This window comes from Pongo pygmaeus, chromosome 16, assembly GCF_028885625.2.
Source record: "Pongo pygmaeus isolate AG05252 chromosome 16, NHGRI_mPonPyg2-v2.0_pri, whole genome shotgun sequence".
NCBI lineage: Eukaryota > Metazoa > Chordata > Mammalia > Primates > Hominidae > Pongo > Pongo pygmaeus.
The window spans coordinates 102,094,753-102,118,877 of record NC_072389.2 but is presented as its reverse complement, the minus strand read 5'-3'; the positions used below and the strand labels follow the sequence as shown (position 1 = coordinate 102,118,877).

Here is a 24,125-nt window from a genome sequence, read left to right as displayed (position 1 = left end):
ACACACAAAAAAGAAAGCATAGTCTGTTGGGTTTGTATGAATTTACCTGGTCTGTAGGGAGCATTTTACTTGTGACAGTTGAAAATCTGTTCCACCCAAGCCAAATATGATCAACAGATGATAGTGAAGGACTTTGCCCACACAGATTAATGGATGTGATTTGAAGGAGGAAGAGGCTGTCCCATAACCATACACTCCAGGCTTGAGGAAAAAATAATTGCCACCTGTAGAAAAACAGGACACAAAGACAATGTTCCCATGCTAAACATAGTTGTGCTTGGAATCACACTGCTTGCAGATTAAGCAAAGGTGAATCACAGGGATTTCCCAGGAGTTAAAAAATAATCTTATCTAAAGAACAGACCAGCATCTTTACATCCGTATATTAATAAATATCCAAATATTTATTTATTTGGAGAACACTGATCACTGACAAGATTTTAAAATTTTGTTTTATAGCCTAGATAACTTCTCTCCACCAATATATTTTTCTGTAAAAAAATGCCGCAAAAGATGTTATCTAATCCTACTACATGTGCAAAGCTCTGGGGAAATGTAGTGTTAAAGAGAAGGTAACTTGAAAACATTTCATCTATTAGATTTTTCCACCTGTCCTTAGCATCATAACCCTCTTTGCTTTCAGTTAAGCAAAGTCAAGTCACCCTTGACTATAATAATTTATGTTCCTTCCTGCATTTGTTGAGTACTGAAGCATGTAGTTGAGTACTAGAACCGATATCTGTAATTTTTCTCTGTCCAGCATACATTCCCTGTTTATATAGCACTTTGATTTTCCTTTAGGATACCATTCCCTTTCTCCTTTTTTGGTCCTTCCTTAAGGTTTAAGTAGTGCTAACTCCACCCATTGTTTCCGGCAGTTGGCAGGTGAACTAAGCCAAGCCAATCAGAATGATGGTGACTGTTTTCAAGCCTGGATATGTTATCCAATCAAGACCTATGGATATCAACTCTGAAATGTTTAATGCAACTATTGAGAAAGAGGCTAAACTAGTAAGTTATAATTTGAAATGTTAGTAGCCATCTGTGCTGACATTTGAAGAGAATCTACTAGAGAATGAAGTCAACACAAAGAAAAGCAGAGCCAAGAGATAAAAAATAGTTTCCTATTGTATTTGCATATTTAGCCCTTTCCCTGATCTTTTCCATTATATATGCTAATACATTCTTTTTTAAATTAGGCCAGTCTCTAGTGAGGTTCTATTGCTTGCAACTGAAGGCAATCTCACTAATCTAAAATAATTTATCAGTTGTGCAAAATTCACAGTTTTTACATGTATAGTCTTTCAGGAACCCTGATAGCTTCTAAGGAATAGGGAGTAGAAACAGAAAGAAAATATGGAGAGCTGGATTTTCTCCTTTTGTTTCACTTCCTTCTCTGTTCCTGATCATCTCATTATGTTGAGTATTTTATGCACAGAGCACGTGTAATATAACAACTTCTTTCTGTTGATTATGGCAAGAAGTCCAAGCTGGAGCTCTCCATTTACCCAATCCCACCACACCCCAGGTTTCCACAGCTGTAGCTGAGCACTACAACTTCATCCTCACCACTCACACCACCCTAGAGCACTCTGATTGTGCTTCATGGTAGACAATGAGGCCATCTATGACATCTGCCATAGAAATCTCAATATTGAGCACCCAACCTACACTAACCTTAACTGCTTTATTAACCAGATTGTGCCTTCCATCACTGCTTCCTTCAGATTTGATGGAGCCCTGAATATTGATCTGACGGAACCTCAGACCAATCTGGTACCCTATCCCCACATTCACTTCCCTCTGCTCACATAGGCCCCTAATATCTCTGCTGAGAAAGCCTACCATGAACAGCTTACTACAGCAAAGATCACCAATGCTTGCTTTGAGCCAGTCAATCTGATGGTAAAATCTGAGTCTTACCATGGTAAATACATGGCTTGCTGCCTGTTGTACCATGATGTTGTACCATGAAGTACATGGTAAATACATGTACTTGCTGCCTGATGTACCAGATGTTCCCAGATATGTCAATGCTGGCATTGTCACCCTCAGGACCAACCATGGCATCCACTTTGTGGATTGGTGTCCCACTGGCTTCAAGGTTGGCATCAATTATCAGCCTCCCAATGTGGTACCCGGTGGAGACCTGGCCAAGGTAAGGAGAGCTGTGTGTATGCTGAGCAACACCATTGCCATTGCTGAGGCCTGGGCTCACGTGGACCACAAGTTTGACCTCACATATGCCAAGTATGCATTTTTTCACTGGTACATGGGTAAAGGGATGGATGAAAGAGCATCTCAAAGTAAAGGCTTTAAGATTTTAAAAACGGGGAAGAATCTAGAAAAAGCATTCTAGATTAAGAGCCAAATTATGCTCCTTACCCTGCTACTAAAGAGCTGTTGGTGCTTGAAAAAAGTCATCCAACTATTTCTGTTCACACCAAGAAGAAATCTACAATCCCAGGAAAAGGGAAGGAAGTGATTGGCTTGTGCTCTAGCATTGGTCTTACAGATCAAAGCTCTGGATTTATTTTTTTATAGTACCAACTTCTATTTTAGATTCAGGGGGTACATGTGCAGGTTTGTGACATGGGTATATTGCATAATGCTGTGGTTTGGGGTATGAATGATCCCATTACCTAGATACTGAGCATAGTACCCAACAGTTAGTTTTTCAGCTCTTGTCCCCTTCTCTCCCTCCCACTTCTAGTAGTCCCCAGTATCTAATGTTGCCATCTTCATGTCCATGAGCACCCCATGTTTAGCTCCCCCCTTATAAGTGAGAATATTCAGTGTTAGTTTTCTGTTCTGGCATTAATTCATTTAGGATAAATGCCTCCAGCTGCATCCATGTTGCTGCAAAGGACATGATTTCATTGTTTTTCATGGTTGTGCAAAGCTTTGGATTCTAATCCTAATGTCACCATTAGCTGGTTTTGTGAGCTTGAGCACATTGTGTCATTGCCGTGGGTATCTATAAAATTAAGTCAGTGACAGTGAACCTGCTTATCTCACATAAATTATGGTGAAGCAAGAGAGAAAAGACATTCGAAAATGCTTTGAGAAGTTTAAAGTTCTGAGTACATGCACGATATTGTTACTAGTAATAGTAACAGTAAATGTCAAAGTTTCACATTTGTCTGAAAAAGAGAGAGAAAATTTCCCTCATCATGGCATTAGAGGATATGGCCTGGAAATCACAGTGAGGTCATTCTTCTTCTACTTTTTTATTTTTATTTTTATTTTTTTAGACAGGATCTCTCTCTGTCACCCAGGCAGTGGTACAGTGGCACAATCACAACTCACTGCAGCCTCAGCCTCCGAGGCTCAAGTGATCCTCCCGACTCCTCCTCCAGTTTTTAAAAATGGAGAAAAACTAATCCTATTCATTTACTTAACAACGTTTTTTGATGCCGAGGACTTTCTACTTTAATAAGGTATAATTTATATTTTTTATATTTAATTTTTATCTTTTTAAAACTGTCTTTATGTTCTGCCTGAAAAAGCTTTACCTACCCTATGTTCTTAAAGGTAGTCTCTTTTTTACTTGTAGAAATGTACAATTTTTGCTTTTACTTTAGATCTACAGTCAGTTTGAAATTATTGTTTCTTTATGTGAAATATAGGTCCCACAATTTTTACTTGGCTAGTCCGTTGCTCCAGACCATATACGGCACACACACACAAAATTCATTGAAACACCTTGTGTACTTGGTGAAAATTAACTGACCAGGCTGGGCTCAGTAGCTCACGCCTCTGATCCCAGCACTCTGGGAGGCCAAGGCAGGCGGATCACGAGGTCAGGAGATTGAGACCATCCTGGCCAACATGGTGAAACCCCTCTACTAAAAATACAAAAACTAGCCGGACATGGTGGCAGGCGCCTGTAGTCCCAGCTACTCTGGAGGGGGAGGCAGGAGAATCGCTTGAACCCGGGAGGCGGAAATTGCAGTGAGCCAAGATTGCACCACTGCACTCCAGCCTGGGTGACACAGGGAGACTCCATCCCCCACCAAAAAAAAAAAGGAAAAAAAGAAAAAGAAAATTAACTGACCATGTATTCGTGGGTCTATTTCAGAACTCTATTTGTTGCATTAGTCTACTTGTCTAACCCTGCAGCATGCAACACTGCTTAATTATTTTATTTTATTTTATTTTATTTTTGAGACAGGGTTTCACTCTGTCACTCAGGTTGGAGTGCAGTGGCATAATCACTCAGGCTCACTGCAGCCTCAAACTCCTTGGCTTGAGTGATCCTCCTGCCTCAGCTTCCTGAGTAGCTGGGACTAGAGGCATGCACTACCATGCCTGGCTAATATTTTTTATTTTTTGTAGAGATGGGGTCTCACTATGTTGCCCAGGCTGGTCTCCAACTCCTGGATTCAAGCGATCCTACCACTTCAGCCTCCCAAAGTGCTGGGATTACAGGCATGAGCCACTGCATCCAGCCAAGGTCATCTTTTCTATTCGTGTTTAATGATTTATCTATAGCTCTGCAACATGTCTGTGCCATCAGCTCCTACATAGAAAAGAGTAACTACCATACAACAACAACAACGAAAATTACCTGTTACCAAAAGAACTGGGTTCTACTGCCAGCTCTGCCACTAGCTTCCTTTGTAACCTAGTGTACCAGCTTTCTCTAGTCCTCAGTTTTCTTTATCTACATAATAAAAGGATTAAATTATGTGATGTGGTGGCCATCAAGAATGCTCACTGATGTCTGGCTCTCCTCTTCCTTCCAGGCACAAAGAAGACTATACTTTTTATACCCCATTCTAGTTATGCTCAGCCAGGTGACTAGTTCTGGCCAACAGGATATAAGCAGAAGAGGCATGTGTTATTTCCGGGTATTTCATTGCCCATGAGAGATATTCCAGTGCTCTCTTCCCCTGCTGTGGCCACAAAATATACCACTAATTTGATTTGGTCCAGTTATTGATAGCATTGCCTCTATCGTCTTGGGCCCTTTAGTGGGTATGTGAAATAGAATCACCATGTCAACATGCAATTGATATGTAATGTGACTGAGAAATGAGCCTGAGAAATTGTTTTGTTAAACTATAAATATTTTAGTGCTAAGTTGTTACAGCAGCATAATCTGGCTTATCCTAACACAGGCAATTTCTATATTTTCTCTCAATTTTCATATACTGCAATGCTATACATATATGTTTTCTATACTTAAAGAATGAATTTAGAGCAAAAAGAAGCTGCAAATCTCACAGATCTGCTAGGATATTTTTTAAATAAGTTACATGAGAGATGAGTGTAAGGAGAGGCACCATGGAGTTTCTCTACCACTGTGAGAAGAGGAGGATATTCTACAAGATCTTGTTAAATATGTCTTCTAATTCTTCCCATCAGGACTTTAAAAAATAAATTAAAAGATGTACTCTATATTACTAAGTATCAGAAAATAGATGTCAAATGTGAAAGACGCATGTGCTAATATAAAAATGTGCAGAATGTAAATGTAAGTTTAATATAGACATTGTATTTAATGCATTAGTCATATTTATTTGCAGATGTCATCCAAAGGACTTAAATAATAAGCACACTTTAATAAATCTAGCAAATAACATCATATTCCTAACTGTGCTCATCATATCTTTATCCTCTTTACCAAGGAGTATGTTCAAACTGGCTGATGTAAAATAAATTTCACGTATTCATGTTTTTTGAGGTATTTTGTTTGTTTGTTTGTTGTTTGTTTATGTATTTGTTTTTGCCAAAAGATGAGAAGACCCATTCAAGGAAATGTCAAATAGATGAGAATAAGAGTAATGATGTGTTTGTAGCCAAAGAGCAAGCCAAACAAAAAGGATAATTTGTCCACTTTATCCAAAGACTTACTTGATTTTATTGGGCCCAAATAAAATCAAATATAAATATACTCAAATATAAATGCATTCATCTGAAACAAGCTCATTTGCTTGGCAAATTCCAAAGTGCCTCTGCTATGGAAGTATGTGACATGAGTAAGAAAAAAGAAGAAAAGAAAGGAACTAAAATTGTCCAGTCCCTCTTGTTTTCTTAGCTCCTACCTCACCATGAGTGAGAGATGGACAGAGGAGAAAGGAAGAGAAAAAAATAAACAAAACTGGCTAAGGCAGGAGGATCGCTGGAGCCCTGGAGCTCAAGACCAGCCTGGGCAGCCCAGGGTGACCTCATCTCTACAAATAATTTTTAAAAAATTAGTTGGGTTTCATGGCACATGCCTGTGGCTCCAGCTACTTAGGAGGTTGAGGCAGGAGGATTGCTTGAGCCTAGAAGGCTGAGGCTATAACAAGCCATAATCACACCACTGCCCTCAGGCCTGGGTGACAGAGTGAAACCCCGAAAAAAAAAAGGAAGGAAGACAGAAAGAAAGAGAGAGAGAGAGGAAGGAAGGAAGGAGGGAAGAAGGGAAGGAGGGAAGGAGGGAGGGAAGGAAGGAAGGAAGGAAGGAAGGAGCGAGTGAAAGTAGAGGAAGAAATTGGCAAAGTGAGAAGGGTTAGTAAGATAAACAGAAAGAAGGGAAATGCAGAGAGGCTCACAGTTTCAATCATGGTCAAGTTAAGGTGAAGCAGCCAACTAATGAACAAGAAAACATTTCTTGACCGTTTTACTAAATGGCCCTGAAATGTTGTAGTTGAGCTAGTTCTGCAATGGCCTCTATACCTCACCTCTCAGCAGTGTAGGTTACAGGCATGCAGGAACCACCATTAAGGTCACTTTGGTGCAAGAGGAGCTTCCAAATGGTCTCTTAAGAGAGACCAACCAACGGGCAGAAACACTGTGGGATGGAAGGCCATGTGGAGTGTGAGGACACAGCACAGAGACTGCCACTGTGTCCATGTTGCCTTTATTCCATCTCACCAAGCTCCTCCTAGAGCAGCTGAGAAGGCCAACAATACTCCAATCATTTCTCCTGACTCTAGATTTTCAGACAATTCTGCCATACTGATGTTTAGGTAAAAGGAGGGAGGTGCACATAAGCAGGAAAGTGTTCTAACAATGTAGGAGACTTGAAAACCTCCGAGCCCAGCCTGGCCAACATGGTGAAGCCCTGACTCTACTAAAAATACAAAATTAGCTGGGTGTGGTTGCACATGCCTGTAATCCCAGCTACTTGGGAGGCTGAGGCAGGAGAATCGCTTCAACCTGGGAGGCAGAGGTTGCAGTGAGCCAAGATCACACCATTGCACTCCAGCCTGGGCGACAGAGTGAGACTCCATCTCAAAAAAAAAAAAAGTAGCTAACTTTTTTTTTTTTCAAGATAGGGTCTCACTCTGTTACCCAGACTGGAGTGCAGTGGCAGGATCACAGTTCACTGCAGTCTTGACCTTCCAGGCTCAAGTAATTCTCCCACCCCAGCCCCTGAGTAGCTGGGACTACAGGCATGTGCAACCATGCCTGGCTAGTTTTTTGTGTTTTTTTATAGAGACAGGATTTTGCCATGTGTCTCAGGCTGCTCTCAAACTCCTGACTCAAGCAATACTCCTACCCCAGCCTCCCAAAGTGCTGAGATTACAGTCGTGAGCCACCGTGCCCAGACATTTTTTTTCTTTTTCTTTTGTTTTTTTGAGCTAACAATTTTTCAAGTACCTACTATATGCCAGGCAAGAAGCTAAACCTTTTGCTTGCTTTGTGTAATTTAAAATCTCTACAACTAGTTAGTCATGGTGGGTGTGCCTCTAGTCGTAGTCACCCAGGAGACTGAGGCAGGGGGATCACTTGAGCCCAGGAAGTCTCAAGGCTACAGTGAGTCATGATCGCACCACTGCACTCCAGCCTGGGTGGGACAGAGCAAGACCCTGTCTCAAAAAAACCCAAAAAACTCTAAATCATAGTGTTACTTGCTCCATTTATAGATGAAGAAAATAAGGTCAAAAGGATTCAATGAGTTCTATAAATTCTCACAGTTTGTAATGGCAGCGGTAGGATTCTAACCCAGATCACCTGACCCCCAAACCAGCTTTGGCCACACTTCACACTGCACAGACTATGAGTAAGCTACATTTCCCCCAAATTGTTCCCAGTAACCATTGAACATCTTGCATTATTTACACCCATCCTTATTATTCCTTACTAGTTCAGTGATGGGTCTCATTCTCACCAATGATTACTTTAAGTATGTCAGTATTAAAATACCTTCTCTCCTTTCACTAACCCTTCACCTTCCTTTGTCATCTATATCTAACTAACCCAACAACTTGGTTTTAACCTCTATAGCAGAGAGTCTTTCAGGGAGAGATTCAATAAATATATTTTTATGAAAGCTTGGCAGATACTTAATTGGGCTCACAAGTATTTCATAGTTGAAGAAAGTGGTTCATTGACAAATAGTAGCAGTAATAAATATTTGTTGACTGATTGAATGATTGAATGTTTAATAATTAAAGAGATCCTCTCTCAGAAACGCTCTTCTGTTAAGCTACTTTCAAAGAGGCTATACGAATGAGAAAAGTGTAGAAGGACATAAATAAAATTTTTTATTTATTCATTTTAATTTATGCCTTCCACAAATATTTATTAAGCGCCTTTTCTAGTCAATACCAGACACTGTACTAATTTCACTCATAGGGTTGTGTACTAGTTGTCTATTGCTATGTAAAAAATTAACTGAAAGTTTGGCAAGTTAAAACAACAAACATTTATTTTCTCCCAGTTTCTGAGGGTCAGAAATCTGAGAGTGACGTAGCTGGGTGGTTTCAGTTCAGGGTCTCTTCGGAGGTTGCAGTCAAGCTGCTGGGTGGAGCAGAGGTCATCTCAAGAGTTGACTGTCGTAGAAGGACCTGGTTCCAAGCTCACTCTCACAGTTGGCAGGCCTCTGTTCCTTGCGGTAATTGGCAGAGACTTCAGTTTCTCACCATGTGGGCCTTTCTGTTAGGCTTCCCAGAGCCAACGATCGAAGAGAGGAAGAAAGAGAAAGAGCATGCACCCACGCCAGAGCCAGAATGGATTTTTTTATTACCCAGCTTTTTATTACCCAGCCTCCAAAGTTGTACAATGTCACTTCCGGGACTCAGCCTCCACTTCTTGAAGACAGGAGAATCAGAGAATTAGTGGATACAATTTTAAAACTACCAAGAGGAAGCCAGGCCCAGTGGCTCATGCCTGTAATCCCAGCACTTTGGGAGGCCTAGGCAGGAGAATTAGTTGAGGCCAACAGTTTGAGACCAACTCGGGCAACGTAGTAAGACCTCATCTCTTAAAAATTTAAAAATGGCTGGGCACAGTGGCTCACGACTGTAATCCCAGCACCTCGGGAGGCTGAGGTGGGCGGATCAACTGAGGTCAGGAGTTCAAAATCAGCCTGACCAACATGGAGAAACCCCGTATCTATTAAAAATACAAAATTAGCCGGGTGTGGTGGGGCATGCCTGTAATCCTAGCTACTCGGGAGGCTGAGACAGGAGAATTGCTTGAACCCAGGAGGCGGAGGTTGCAGTGAGCCGAGATCGCACCATTCCACTCCAGCCTGGGCAACAAGAGCGAAACTCCATCTCAGAAAAATTAGTCAGGCACACCGCATTGCCAAGACAATCCTAAGCCAAAAGAAAAAAGCTGGAGGCATGACACTACCTGACTTCAAACTATACAAGGCTACAGTAACCAAAAGAGCATGGTACTGGTACCAAAACAGAAATACAGATCAATGGAACAGAACAGAGCCCTCAAAAATAATACCACACATCTACAACCATCTGATCTTTGACAAACCTGACAAAAACAAGGAACGGGAAAAGGATTCCTTATTTAATAAATGGTGCTGGGAAAACTGGCTAGCCATATGGAGAAAGCTGAAACTGGATCCCTTCCTTACACCTTATACTAAAATTAATTCCAGATGGATTAAAGACTTAAATGTTAGACCTAAAACCATAAAAACCCTAGAAGAAAACCTAGGCAATACCATTCAGGACATAGGCATGGGCAAGGACTTTATGACTAAAACAACAAAAGCAATGGCAACAAAAGCCAAAACTGAAAATGGAATCTAAACTAAAGAGCTTCTGCACAGCAAAAGAAACTACCATCAGAGTGAACAGGCAACCTACAGAATGGGAGAAAATTTTTACAATCTACCCATCTGACAAAGGGCTAATATCCAGAATCTACAAAGAATTTAAACAAATTTACAAGAAAAAAATCAAACAACCCCATCCAAAAGTGGGTGAAGTATATGAACAGACACTTCTCAAAAAAAGACATTTATGCAGCCAACAGACACATGAAAAAATGCTCACCATCACTGGCCATCAGAGAAATGCAAATCAAAACCACAATGAGATACCATCTCACACCAGTTAGAATGGTGATCATTAAAAAGTCAGGAAATAACAGGTGCTGGAGAGGATGTGGAGAAATAGGAACGCTTTTACACTGTTGGTGGGACTGTAAACTAGTTCAACCATTGTGGAAGTCAGTGTGGCGATTCCTCAGGGATCTAGAACTAGAAATACCATTTGACCCAGCCATCCCATTACTGGGTATATACCCAAAGGATTATAAATCGTGCTGCTATAAAGACACATGTACACGTATGTTTATTGTGGCACTATTCACAATAGCAAAGACTTGGAACCAACCCAAATGTCCATCAATGATAGACTGGATTAAGAAAATGTGGCACATATATACCATGGAATACTATGCAGCCATAAAAAAGGATGAGTTCATGTCCTTTGTAGGGACATGGATGAAGCTGGAAACCATCATTCTGAGCAAACTATCTCAAAGACAGAAAACCAAACACTGCATGTTCTCACTCATAGGTAGGAATTGAACAATGAGAACACATGGACACAAGATGGGGAACATCACACATGGGATAGCATTAGGAGATATACCTAATGTAAATAATGAGTTAATGGGTGCAGCACACCAACATGGCACATGTATACATATGTAACAAACCTGCACATTGTGCACATGTACCCTAGAACTTAAAGTATAATAAAAAAATAAAAAAGTTAGTTGGGCACAGTGGCATATGCCTGTAGTCCTAGCTACTTGGGAGGATCTCTTGAGCCCAGGACTTCCAGGTTGAAGTGAGCTATGATTGCACCACTGCACTCCAGCCTGGGTGGCACAGTGAGACTCTGTCTCCAAAAATTAATTATTAAAAAAAAACTGCAGAAGGGAGATTGATTAGAAGGGGAAATGTTAAATTTTATTCATATACTTTTAAATATCTTAACCAATTATAATTGCAACCTAATTTTCCATTAATAGACAATATATAGCCATATACTTAGGATGAGAAAGGAGATAATTAGACATGGGTCAGGGGTGGGGTTGATCTTCCTCTCCTTTCTCACCCTCTCCACAGAAGACCAAGAAAGCTTCCATCTCTCATGGAGATCTTTGTTATCTTTTGATAAGGGATGCTATTTTCCATTCCTACGTCAAGGTATTGCATAGACACAAAATTCCAGCAAGGTTGCAAACCTCAGTAGTGCAGAGAGAGTGGAGGAAACTCAAGACGATACAGAAAAGGCCATCAAAATGATTATCAGGGAACCTAGAAACTGCCATATAAATGTATTTCCCAGTGAATTTTAACATCCAAATTCATTTAACTTTTAATGGTCTGACTATATTTTGACCTGCTGAACTGTTTCGCAGATTCAAATTTTCATCATTGTCCTTCACATCAAATAATGAATTCTGAAGCAGAATTTCCATCTGTCAGTTTAGAGAATGCAGCATCTCATCTCTGTATTGAAATCAAGTCCCTCTCACCTTTCAACAGCCAAAGAACCACTTCATCATCAGCAATGTGGAAAGCCACAAATCAATTAAACTTACCTCGCATTTATGAGTACCCATGAATTGCACTTACAATGGTTATACAAAAGGGTATGGTAGTGCCGGCTTCTCAACGAAGGCTCCCAAGTCAGGTAAGGGCACATCTGGGGTCAGTGATACTTTCCCTGTTTGTCCCGTCTGTGACTCAAGCGGAGTTCTTCAGTTTTTTTCTCGGGCCCACTGCCACATCAACATTGCAATATTCCTTGTCCCTGTATTTTTAAATCTAAGAAGAAAACCGCATGCAGGTTTTTGAAGAGCCACATGTGGCTAAGAAAGCCTCAGGTTGGAATGTGGCCCTGTAATCCCCTCACAGGGGTGAAGAGGAAACAGCTCCAGAGAGGGTTCCAAATACACACCAATGCCCCTTCGAGCTACGTTTTGCAGTTCGTTTTCTGCTTTAAAATCTCTATTGGCTTCACATCTGAGAAGGCTTAAGAACATAATTTATTCCATATAAGGTTCCCCGTAATTCATGCTCAGTAAATTGGCAACATAGGAAGAATTTTTTCATTGACTACCATGGAAGATTATTAAAGGGCATCTTGTGCAAGTAAAGACAGTTCAAGCAGCCATACGTCATACAAAAGGAAATTTCCTAGCATCCTGTGTTTTCAATGAAAATAATTTATATCTTTTGAATTTATAAATGTATAATTTTAGTTTTTACACAATTGCCCATTCACACAAAATTCTTCTCTAGACAGTCCAACTCCAGGATACACTTCACCTTTTATAGTCCCTCTTCCTCAAAACCGGATAAATCCAAGAAAACCTGAGGTCTATAATTCACTCTACTTCTGTATTTTTTTTTCAGTTTTAGATCTGTGCCAAGATGATAGCTCACTGTCCTAAAATGCTGGCTTTCTTGACAGGTAAATATTAACTCTTTGTTCTCAGCTTTGTCTTTCTCAGCAAGTGATAGAATAGTACCAGCTCTTCTATTGTTTTGTCCCTTGATGAAAAACAGATTGAATTTGTGTGTGCAAGGCCAAGTTCTGTGGTTGCAAACTAGGAACTGTGTTCCATTATTCAGGTACAAACTCACAAACATCTAGATATTTATAGTTTTTATTCCAATGATTAATGAATGTTTCATTTTCCTCTCTTTTTGTTTTTGTATCCAATAAATACAGCTGTGGGTTGAAGGATGTTATTTGTAATTATTCCATAATAAAGTAATAGGATTTCTGTCCTTATTATTTCTTAGGAATATTTGCATTGAGAGTATTAAATTGATGTATTTGTTGTAATAATTATTTAGATTCTTAGATATAGGCATCTGTGCATGAACATAATTCTCCAAAATGGCAGAGGCAACTATATTGGCTTCATATTAGAATCATGAAAGTGCAGTTGTCAGCCGGGCACAGTGGCTCATGCCTGTAATCCCAACATTTTGGGAGGCCAAGGCAGGAGGACTGAGCACGGAAGTTTGAGACCAACCTGGACAACACAGTAAGACCCCATCTCAACAAAAAATTAAAAATTAACTGGGTGTGGTGACAAGCACCTATATTTCCAGCTACTTGGGAGGATGAGCTGGGAGGATCACTTGGGCCCAGGAGGTCAAGAGTACAGTGAGCTATAATTATGCCACTGCATTCCAGTCTGGGCAGTGGAGCAAGACCCTGTCCCAAAACAAAAAAAAAGAAAAGAAAGAGAAGGAAGGAAGGAAAGAAGGAAGGAAGGAAGGAAAGAAAGAAAGAAAGAGAGAGAGAGAGAAAGAAAGAAAGGAAGGAAGGAAGGAAGAAAACTTAGTCATTTTTTTTTAGACAAAATTAGTAATTTTTTAAAAGAAATTTTAGACATGGGGTCTCGCTATGTTGCCCAGGCTGGACTTGAACTCCTGGGTTCAAATGATCCTCCCACCTCAGCCTCTTGAGTAACTGGGACTACAGGCAAATGCCATGGTACCCAGGTAATCCATTTTTTATAGACTTGCCACCTAGTGCAGGATTGCCAATTGACTGAAAGCTAGATTTCCCATCTTTTGCATTTTTGTCATTCAATCTCATCTGAATCTCTTGTAACAGGCCTCAGGAGTCATATTTTAGTATTGATAATAAGAGAGCTTGATTCTGTCCTTGTCACTGGAGTCCCATAACCCTCAAAATTTGGCCTGTCTTTGAGTCATTTGTTGGTGACTGGATGATATTTGTACAGTACCTCGGCTGTCTGGATACAAAGACACAGGCCAGTATCTCTGAAATGATTATCAAGGCTAACATGGTCTTTTCAACTCAAAACAAACAAAAGCTATAAATTTCTTTACTGAAAATGTTTACTGCTCCCTAGAGCTATGAACAGCATTAAACATAATGCTCAAAAATGTATTCTATTTCACTTGTGAAGTCCTTTGCAATTTGAATTCTAAAAAGAGAAATCACAAGAGAGAGAAAGTGGTGAGGAGAATTTTTTTAATGAAGAATATATTTAGAAAAGAAGAATGAGAAGATGTCTTGCCACTGAGCCAGTGGGAATTTGAAATTACTCCAAGCCAGGGAGCCAATAGAGTGTCTAAAACATAAGGTAGAATTCAGAGGGAGCTGATCGTGTTTTGATCTCATGTAATGCTTTTCTTCACGCTTGTTTCCAAGATCTAATTGGTGTCTACCTTAGAAAATGTTAACTAATGAAGAGCCATGGTGAAAAGAGCATCAGAACTTCTTGGATGAATTCCTCTACCTACGTAGATCTTGACCTTTCCCTGGAGCAGTAACCATAAGATCCTAACTATTAAGAACCCAGGTTGGCTAGGCACAGTGGCTCACACCTATAATCCCAGAACTTTGGGAGGCTGAGGAAGGCGGATCACGAGGTCAAGAGATCAAGACCATCCTGGCCAACATGGTGAAACCCCGTCTCCACTAAAAATACAAAAACTAGCTGTGCATGGTGATGCGTGCCTGTAGTCCCAGCTACTCAGGAGGCTGAGGCAAGAGAATCACTGGAACCCAGGAGGCGGAGGTTGCAGTGAGCCGAGATCACACCACTGCACTACAGCCTGGCAACTCCGTCTCAAAAAAAAAAAAAAAAAAAGAACCCAGGTCATTGCCATTCCCTAAGTTATCTAAACTTTATATGGAAGTCATGGGGCAAAGAAAGAGTGGAGTGGTGAAATCATGTGTCACTGCAGCCTGCAACTCCCCAGGCTCGGGTGATTCTCTCACCTCAGCCACCTGAGTATCTGGGACTACACGTGCATGCCAGCATACCCTGTTAATTTTTCTATTTTTTGTATAGGTGGCATTTCATCATGTTGCCCAGGCTGATCTCGAACTCCTGGGCTCAAGAAATCCTCCCACCTTGGCATCCCAAATTGTTGGGATTACAGGCGTGAGCCACTTTGCCCGGCCAGATATTGTCTTCTTCATCCACGCTTTAGTCTAGCTAAGAAAATATCTTGACTAATGCTCAGACTATACACAAAATGACAAATAACAACTACAACAAGAAAACATACACATAAAGATTATGTTACGTTTCAGTCCTGTGAGATTCTGTCATGGCTCTGAATGGTAGAACGACCAATATAAAGAGCATGATTGAGACTTTACTATCACTCTGAGAAGTGACTAAAGCAACGAATGTGACAGCATTGATTTAAAGCCTCTTGGCTGGTGATTTTCACATTGGGTGCTCTTGAGTTTCTTGAGGTGACTGTCCAAGGTCAACGGAGAGTACACAGTTTAACATCTGCATTCAGGCCCTTCAGTTCTGCCAGGCTGGTCCCGCCATAAATAAAAGCCAGTTGGACAATAGCTACTCTATGCAATCCCAATTAAAAACCCCAAATGCAAACATAAAAAGATATTCAGATGCTCCAGCTATCATTAACACAAATTAAAAACCAATATTCTTAAACTTGCATCATGCATTCATTCATAATGTACTGAGCTCTTGTGTGACTGGCACTATTCCAGGGGCTGGGAACATAAGTGAATCAGCTGTACTCCCAGCCTCCAAGGAGCTTCCAGCCCAGAGGGACAGAGAGACACACAGGGAACTAACCAAAACAGCATGTTTTATCTGTTCTGATAGGCACAAGCACTGAGGAGGAAGCCAAAGGTACCAATACTTCTGGCATTTGTGCAAAGTTAGGAATACATTCTGGCAGGATTTTTTTTTTTTTTTTGGCCATAGTTCTCCATGTACTAATCTCTGATATTTCCACAACCTTGTCTACTTTTATGTGTCCTTCTCTCTGCCTTAAGCCTTCAGGTAAATGTCCACGACACAAAGAGCTGAATTTACTCACTCTAAATGGAAATCTAAATTTGACAAAAAGAAACTCTATCTTCTTGGAAACCATTTCAAATCCACTCCTCTCTTTATTCCCCATGAAACATGACAGAGATAAGACACCCTAATGAAGAACTGTATGACAGAACTGACAGGATGGCTCACGCCTGTAATCCCAACATTTTGGGAGGCCTAGGTGGGAGGATCGCTTGAGGCCAGGAGTTCAAGACCAGCCTGGGCAACATAGTAAGACCTGGTCTCTAACAACAATAACAACAACAAAAATTAAATTAGCCAGGCATGATGGTGTGTGCCTGTAGTCCCATCTACTGGGGAGGCCAAGGCAGTCTGGGGATCTCTTGAGCCCAGGGGTTTGAGACTACAGTGAGCTATGATCATGCCACTTCACTCCATCCTGAGCAACAGAGTGAGAACCTGTGGTGGTGGTGGTTGGGGGGGCGGGGGGACCTACAAAGAACAATGTGAGAAACCTATAGCTTATTTACACAAATCCCAATATCTTTGATTGTCCCCCCAAGAGAAATAAGAACATGGTCTGGGCCAGGAGTGGTGGCTCACACCTGTTATCCCAGCACTTTGGGACACCGATGCCGGTGGATCACCAGAGGTCAGGAGTTCGAGACCAGCCTGGCCAATGTGGTGAAACCCCGTCTCTACGAAAAATACAAAAATTCTCTGGGTGTGGTGGCAGGCGCCTATAATTCCAGCTACATGGGAGGCTGCAACAGGAGAATCACTTGAACCTGGGAGGCAGAGTTTGCAGTGAGCCAAGATCACGCCACTGCACTCCAGCCTGGGCCACAAAGAGTGAAACTCCATCTCAAAGAAAACAAAAAACAAAACAAAACAAAAGAACGTGGTCTGACCTCCTCCATCTTTGCTTTGTGCTTCCCTCCAGTGGAATTGCCATCTGTCTCTTGTCTCACCCTTGCTCTGCTCCTACTTCACCCATCTTCTGAGATCCAGGTCAAAATCATCTTCACTGTGAAGTCTTTCGCAGGCAGTTATTCATGGCAGGACAGATCACGCTCTCAAACTTCCAAAGCTCTTTGTACTAATTACCAGGGTGTATTATATTAAATCATATTGGCTTTCTTGCCTCTCCCTCACTGACCTAAAAACTTCTGAAGGCAGGGACTATGACTTTTCAATCTTTGTATCCACAAGTGCATGGTACTATGCTGGCCACATCTTGCCTGCTTAATAAGTGGATGTTAAATAAATGCACAAATGAGAATGTTTCCATTTGTGTAGGAGAAGAATTATTCTTTTGACCCACTAGATTCCTGCATTCTCCATGCTACACATTCGGACTCATGGCCCCACCCACATTTCCACCTCCTCCAAATTTCCTATGACCCACTTCCCAAACCAGGAAGGTCTAAATCTGGAATAGGCCTGGGGCATAACCAGGTAGACACAGCTGATCTTGACTTTGAATATTCCCCTAGGACAGGCTGACGTAGGCTGACCATCTCCAGATGGTCACACACTTGAATGGCCAGATGAGTAACACACACTTGAATGGTTTATTTTTACAAGCTGAAGATTTGAATGCTCTCTTTCACTCTGTTGCTTTGAATCAACAAAATAATAATTAACTAGGTACAATTATTTCTGCTTCACAGTGGCCTTAGGAATATTAGATGCTTAGCCTCAATGGAGAGCTAATTTTTGTTTGCATCCAGCCACCAAATTTGAATCTGAGTCACCAGTTTACTTTGTTTCGAATTTTCCCTTCAGTTTGGCTGAACATATACTTTCAGGTGGCTTCCAGTACTCTACTGACCAAAACAAAGAAAGCTGGAGTTGTCTCAACTTTGTGAACCAAGCTTCAAAATTCTGGTTTGCATCAATAGACTCTGTTAGAACCAGCCTAAGCCAGCTACCCAGGGAACAAGGTGTTGACTCCTTAGCATCCTGGCATCCATGTAGGTCCCAGTCATCAAGGATCCTCTCCCAGCAAGGCCAGTATAAGCAGTAGCATACCTGTGAGGAGCAGGCAAAAATCCTTCTCACAGAGGAGAAAAGGACCCCAAACAGGCAGCAAAACAGGTAATTCAGGCAGCCTTCTGAACATTTGTGAAAACCTATGTCTCAGGTGGCCTTACACCTGAGACAGAAAAACCATTTGAATCTTTTAAGGCAGTGAAAATTTTGAAGACAGAGTTATGGAATGAAGAGTTGAGGCAATTTGGGGTGGGAGAGGGAATACAACTATCTTCACGCTCCTTGCCTTTCAATCCACCTAATCCCCACCAAAATAATGTATTTTTGAAATAAGAAACGTCTTTGCGTATAGCCTTCCCATAGACTTGATTGAAACGCAAAACTTTATGATATGGATTTTTTTTTTTTTCCTTGAGACAGAGACTTTCTCTGTCATCCAGGCTGGAGTGCAGTGGCATGATGTCAGCTCACTGCAACCTCTGCCTCCCAGGTTCAAGTGATTCTCATGCCTCAGCCTCCCGAGTAGCTGCGACTACAGGGGCACGCCACTACACCTGGCTAATTTTTGTATTTTTAATAGATATGGGGTTTTGTCATGTTGGCCAGGCTGGTCTCGAACTCCTGACCTCAGGTGATCTGCCCGGCTCAGCCTCCCAAAGTGCTGGGATTACAGGTGTGAGCCACTGTGCCTGGCCTGTGATATGGATTTTATGAGCAGATGGTTTTGATTCAAACCTCGTCTCTGCCACTGATTAGTTGTATATGACTATGGGCATGTGAGTTGAGTTTTCTGTGCTTCAGTGTCCACATCTGTAAAATGGGGATAATACAACTAATTGTGTCATAAGTAGTTGCTAGAGTTAAATTATATGACAAATAAATGAAGGAGGAGCCTGCCTGGATCACACAGCTAAAAGGTTCTTCAGATAAGTGGTAATACTTGATGCTATAGGTTTTAATATGAGAAGTGATAGGCTACAGATATAACTGGCCTGATATGGTTCATGTGTTTCCAGTTGTTTTCCTGGCTCTACATGGCTAATATCAGAATAGCCATGGGCTTTGTTTGTTATTTGAATGAATATATATATACATATATATACACACACACACACACACACACACCCTAAGACACACCCTATTTATACACACTTGTAGGGTATTTATATATATATGTGTGTGTGTGTGTGATATATAGATAATATAAAGATATAGCTATATACGGTTAAGTCTGGGACCAGAGCTGTTGGCGGCCAGAGGGCCCAGCCCTGTTCCATTCAGGCTTGGCCTGTTCCTAGCTGGCTGGGCTTGGTCAGGGCTCTTAACCTCACTGAGCCTCAGTTACTCCAGCAGCAAAAAGTTGGCTATAGTAGAGGCTGGGACAGCTCTCCTGGGATGAGCTCTGCTCTGCCCCAGAGAGAATCTGCATTTAGCCATCCAAATGATCCGATTTATCTCCTAAGTCCTGTCTGGGACCACAGCTGGTGGCCAGAAGGGCCAGCCCTGTTCCATGTAGGCCTGGCCTGTTCCTAGCTGCCTAGGCTTGGTTGAACAGGGCTCTTAAACTCGCTAAGCCTCAGTTTCCCCAGCAGCAAAAAGTTGACTACAGTAGTATTTCTGTCTTGTCGGCGTTGTTAGGCTGTAAAAGAGATAAGGCAGGTAAGTGGCTTAGCTTTGAGCAGGGCTCCTGACTTACGTCAGCTCTCCTTCTTTCTATTATTCTTCCTATCTTTTCCAAAAGAACTTTTGTAGCTGTTGACAATCAACTTTGTTGGCAAACATTAGGACTAGGCAAAATTCGCTCCAGAGGAAAGTCTAGAGATGGGAAGGTCAAAAATGGAAAGGCTTTGATTCTGTCAGGACTAGGGGAGCAGAGATGAGCAGCCAGGATAGATGGAGCAGTGCAGTGAGGTGGGAGCCGGAGCTGCTGAGCAGAAGCCCAGCCTTGGCCGAGGTTCTGGTTGATGCAGTTCTCAGGTCAGCCAGACCACGGCAGCCTTGCTATTGACCCAGTGCGAGCTTGAGGCTTGGTCCTTGAGTCCTTAATGCACTAGGAAGCATTTTCTCCCTCTGGTGCCTGCTAGTGCTCGCCACATTTCAAAGAGGCAGCTGCCAGCCTGTCTCACCTCTCAGACATCAACGTGCAAATCGAAGACTCTGGGGCTCCCCGCAGAGAAAACCGAGTCCAGATGCATTTGGGTGGGACCTGCTTTTTCCCTGCCCACAGGTGAGCCTTAAAGCAATCTACCTCCAACACGGCCTCAAGGCCTCCCTATCAAGCCAGAGCTTTGCTTTCCTGAATTCTTGCAGTTATTACCACCCTCTCCAACTCCACCTCCAACCTGTTCCACTCTGCAGGAAGCCCAGGAAGCCAAGGAGGGACCAGACAGCGGGGAATCCTCCCACACCCCATCTTCCGGCACACAGGAAAGGAACAGAACTTTGTTTTGCAGAAAAGTAGATGTAGGTGTAGGTGTCTGGGAGTGGGCACCGGGGGTTGCAGCATGCCCTCCAGCTCTCAGGACCCAAGAGCAGTGCTTCAGTTGCCAGATGCCTCCAAGAGCAATGGGCTTTTTGGTTGCAAAAACAACCTTAAGTCTAGCAAACCCTAAAGGAAGCTGAAGAATCCCCTAGGAAAAGGGATCAATTGGAGTAATATTGGAGTGTGATGGATGCCAACCCCTCCCCAACCATCTTCCACCCATCTTACCGGGGCCGACGCCCTGGGGCACAGACACACTATAGGTGAATCCCAAACAGCTTAAGGTTTCCCGACCGACCCTGCCGCTGAGGGCCAGGCCCCATGCAGTTTCCTCCTCTCCAGGACTGTTTTCTCCTTCTCCCTCCCCCCAATCCCCCCCGGCCTGCCCTTGTATTGCAATCTTAACTCCCCTGGACAGTACTTTTGAGACACACTTATTTCTACCACGCACCTTGCGGGTCGCTGGAGGTCCAGTGTGGGCGTGGAAGTCTCTGCCTTCTCCGCCAGACCTGCGTGGGCAAGACTGAGCATCCCCAAGTCCATGGAGTACCCTCTGGGCCCAGTGCGCTCTTCTCAGCAGCACTTTGGACACCCTCCCAACACTGGTGAGGTGCATTCTAACCTCTAATTCTTTTATTTCCTTTGAAGGTTTTTTTTTTTTTTTTTTTTTTTTTTTGAGACGGAGTTACCCTCTTGTCGCCCAGGCTGGAGGGCAATGGGGCATTCACGGCTCACTGCAACCTCCGCCTCTCAGGTTCCAGCGATTCTCCTGCCTCAGCCTCCCGAGAAGCTGCGATTACAGGCGCCCACCACCACGCCTGGCCTAGTGTTTTTTTTTTTTTTTTTTTTTTTTTAGTAGAGATGAGGTTTCACCCTGTTGGCCAGGCTGGTCTCGAACTCCTGACCTCAGGTGATGCGCCCGCCTCGGCCTCCCAAAGTGCTGGGATTACAGGCATGAGCCACCGCGCCCGTCCTCCTTCGCAGCCTTTTTAAGCTAGCCTTGGGGACCCGATTTGGGGCGGCGATGTGGGAAGACCGTCTTCCCTCCGCCATCCAGCCACTTCTTTTACCCTGTTGCGCCCCTAGAGACCGCACCCAAGGCAGCGCTGAAATTCGGGAGTCCATGGCTGTCCTGGGGAGCGTCAGAGTCTACGGTTTGCTCTCTGTGCCTGTGGAGCTCTGTGGAGACCGAGAAGGGCCTACGAGGGGCGAGGAATAGCAAAGAAAAGGATCGGGCCCTCCTGTCCAAACGAGAACCCTGCTGAGGGATAGAGCAGAGGAGACAACGGGTGGGAGAAGTGAACAAAGGTTTGGCAGGCCAAGGAAAGAGGCCAGAGGCTGTGTCTGAAAAACCGAGGTGGCGATCCTGTAGTTCCCAGGTTCTTCCCCGGCTCGCAGAGCGGGAAACCGGGGCTGAGGAGATGGATCCCAGCGGGGCTGGGCGCCTGGGGCGGGGCGGGGAGCACAGGACTGAGCATCTCACTCAGCAAGGAGCCCCAGCGTCGGGCTCCTAGCTCCGGGCCAGGAAGCTTTCCTAGTTCCTTAACGCGAGTATGTTTCCAGACAGGTCTTGCCAAGGCTGGGCAAAGGGGGTGGGGAAGGACGGCGGGCAGCTTCCCAGCGTCCAAATCAACGGAGAGAGGGAGGGCAGAGCCCTTGGTCGCGCGCAGTTTACTCCCGACCACGTATTGATTTTCTATGTCTCTGCAATTTCAGGTCCTACCCTATCCCTTATTCAGGTTCAGCTTCGGGTTCTGGCCCACTAAGGGTCCCCAGTACCCCTAGGCAAGCCCAGGGACACCGAACGCCCGGAACGAATTCACCTGAAAGCAGGCTCCTCAAGCCCCACCCGAGGACCCACCGAGCCCTGTGTCCCCATCCCCTTGGGGCAGCTCTATCTAGCAGGCAACCAGTGACTCCAGGAGGAGCTTAGGCAACTGCTGGCCAGGCACGCAACTTTTTTTTGAAACGCACTGCTGTCCCCTTGCAAGGTGTTATTACAGCAATTCAATTACAGTAAATGGCGCGCATCGTCCTCGCAGCTGGAAAGTCGGTAACTAACTGTGACCGAGCGGTGTAAAAGAATCCGGCTAGACAAACATTACTTTTATTTTCCCCCTTCCTTCTGAATTTTCTCCTTTCCGTCTTCGCTCCGTATTAATTGTGGCTCCACCACAGGTTAATTAACTCCAAAGAGCTTAGTCTATCTGGACAGAAACACACTGAGAAATTGGCAAGAGATCCTAAAAAATGGAACGTGGCGTCAAAAAGATTGCCCGAAGTTCCTCGCGTTCCCTTCCGTGGCTAAAGTCCTTGCCTTCAAGGAACACAGCTTCAGTCCTCCGTGGCAGAGACTCCTGGGGGTGTGGTCATTCAGGCTTAGATCTGGGCTTAGATCATGAAGCCTCCTATGGGGAGATGGTGCCCACTAAATCCCACTTGGCGTGGTCTGCAGGCATCCGAGGAAAGGTCAAGTCTGCTCCTGATGTGTTTCCACTCCTAGTTCACTGGCGATAAGTCGCCACTTGTGTTATAGCACGTGCATTTCATGCTAAACTTTAAATAGCATTCCATGAAATTAATATCAACCAAAGGGGAAAAAAGGCAAGATGGGGGTTGGGGAGGTGGCGGCTGGCTTTCCAGGGTGGCGGTAAATCGTGACTGTACTCCATATGTTAAAATCCGGAGGGAGAGCTGGAGGAAGGGGAGAATCCCTCACCAGTCAGCCTCTGCAATCATTTAAATAAAGGTAAAATTAACATTCGCTCCTTTGAAGTTAGAGTGAAGATGGCTTAAAAGAGGATTTTATTTAGTGGGTGTCATATCAAAACGAGAAGAAAGGCGATGCCTCGCCTGGAGTTTTTAGTTTCATAATATTTTTTAAAACATTATTTTAGAAAAGGCCAAAATGGCAACTCAGGTGTCCCACTGCGTTCTCACGGTCCCCTAGGGCTGTGGACCTCTCCCTACAGGCACGGAATGCTCAGTTTTCTCACTCCGGGGGTAGAACAGCCAGAAGATGCCTCCGCAGGTTCCCTTCTGCCAACTCTACATTTGACTAGGACCCGGAGTGTGTTAGTGTCTGACTCCTGGAGGGGGCAGGACCCAGGGCACTGCACTTGGGACCTGGCCTGGGCCACGGCTGCCCAGCCTCTAGCCCCCCCTTGGCGGGTCCACCTGCGCCTGGCGCGCTTCTTGATACCAGTGGCGCCCCTCACAACCAGCGTGTCGGGTCAGGAGGGGTAGAGCAGATGAGAAGAAGGTTGCACTCGGGGTGTCCCGACTCGGGGCCAGCCACAGGAGCGAGCTGGGGCCCAGCCCTTGATACAGCTCCTGACGGCCCCTGAGCAGAGTGTGCGGCGACCGCCCTGCCCCAGGCGCACGGGAGGAGCTCTGGCCCTTGCGCAGCCAGAATAGTTAGGGTTGTTTTCGGCTTTGTTTGCTTTTAAATCTATAGGCGCCGTTTCATCTCAAGCTCTGCTCAGCCTCTGACCTCCTGTTTGCAATTCTCCTCTGGACCCTGACTTTTTTTTGGAGGGGGCGGGTTAAAGTGAGAATGGGGTGGAGAGAGAAATGTTACTCGCCTGTCCTTGGCTCCCAGGGCTGGCGATGGCAGGAAAAGAGG

General features: G+C 43.7%; 1 pseudogene; it reads left to right on the top strand.

Moving 5' to 3' along the window:
- Positions 1-1,466: 1,466 nt before the first annotated feature.
- On the top strand, positions 1,467-23,746 carry LOC134738225 (uncharacterized; annotated as a pseudogene).
- Positions 23,747-24,125: the final 379 nt, after the last annotated feature.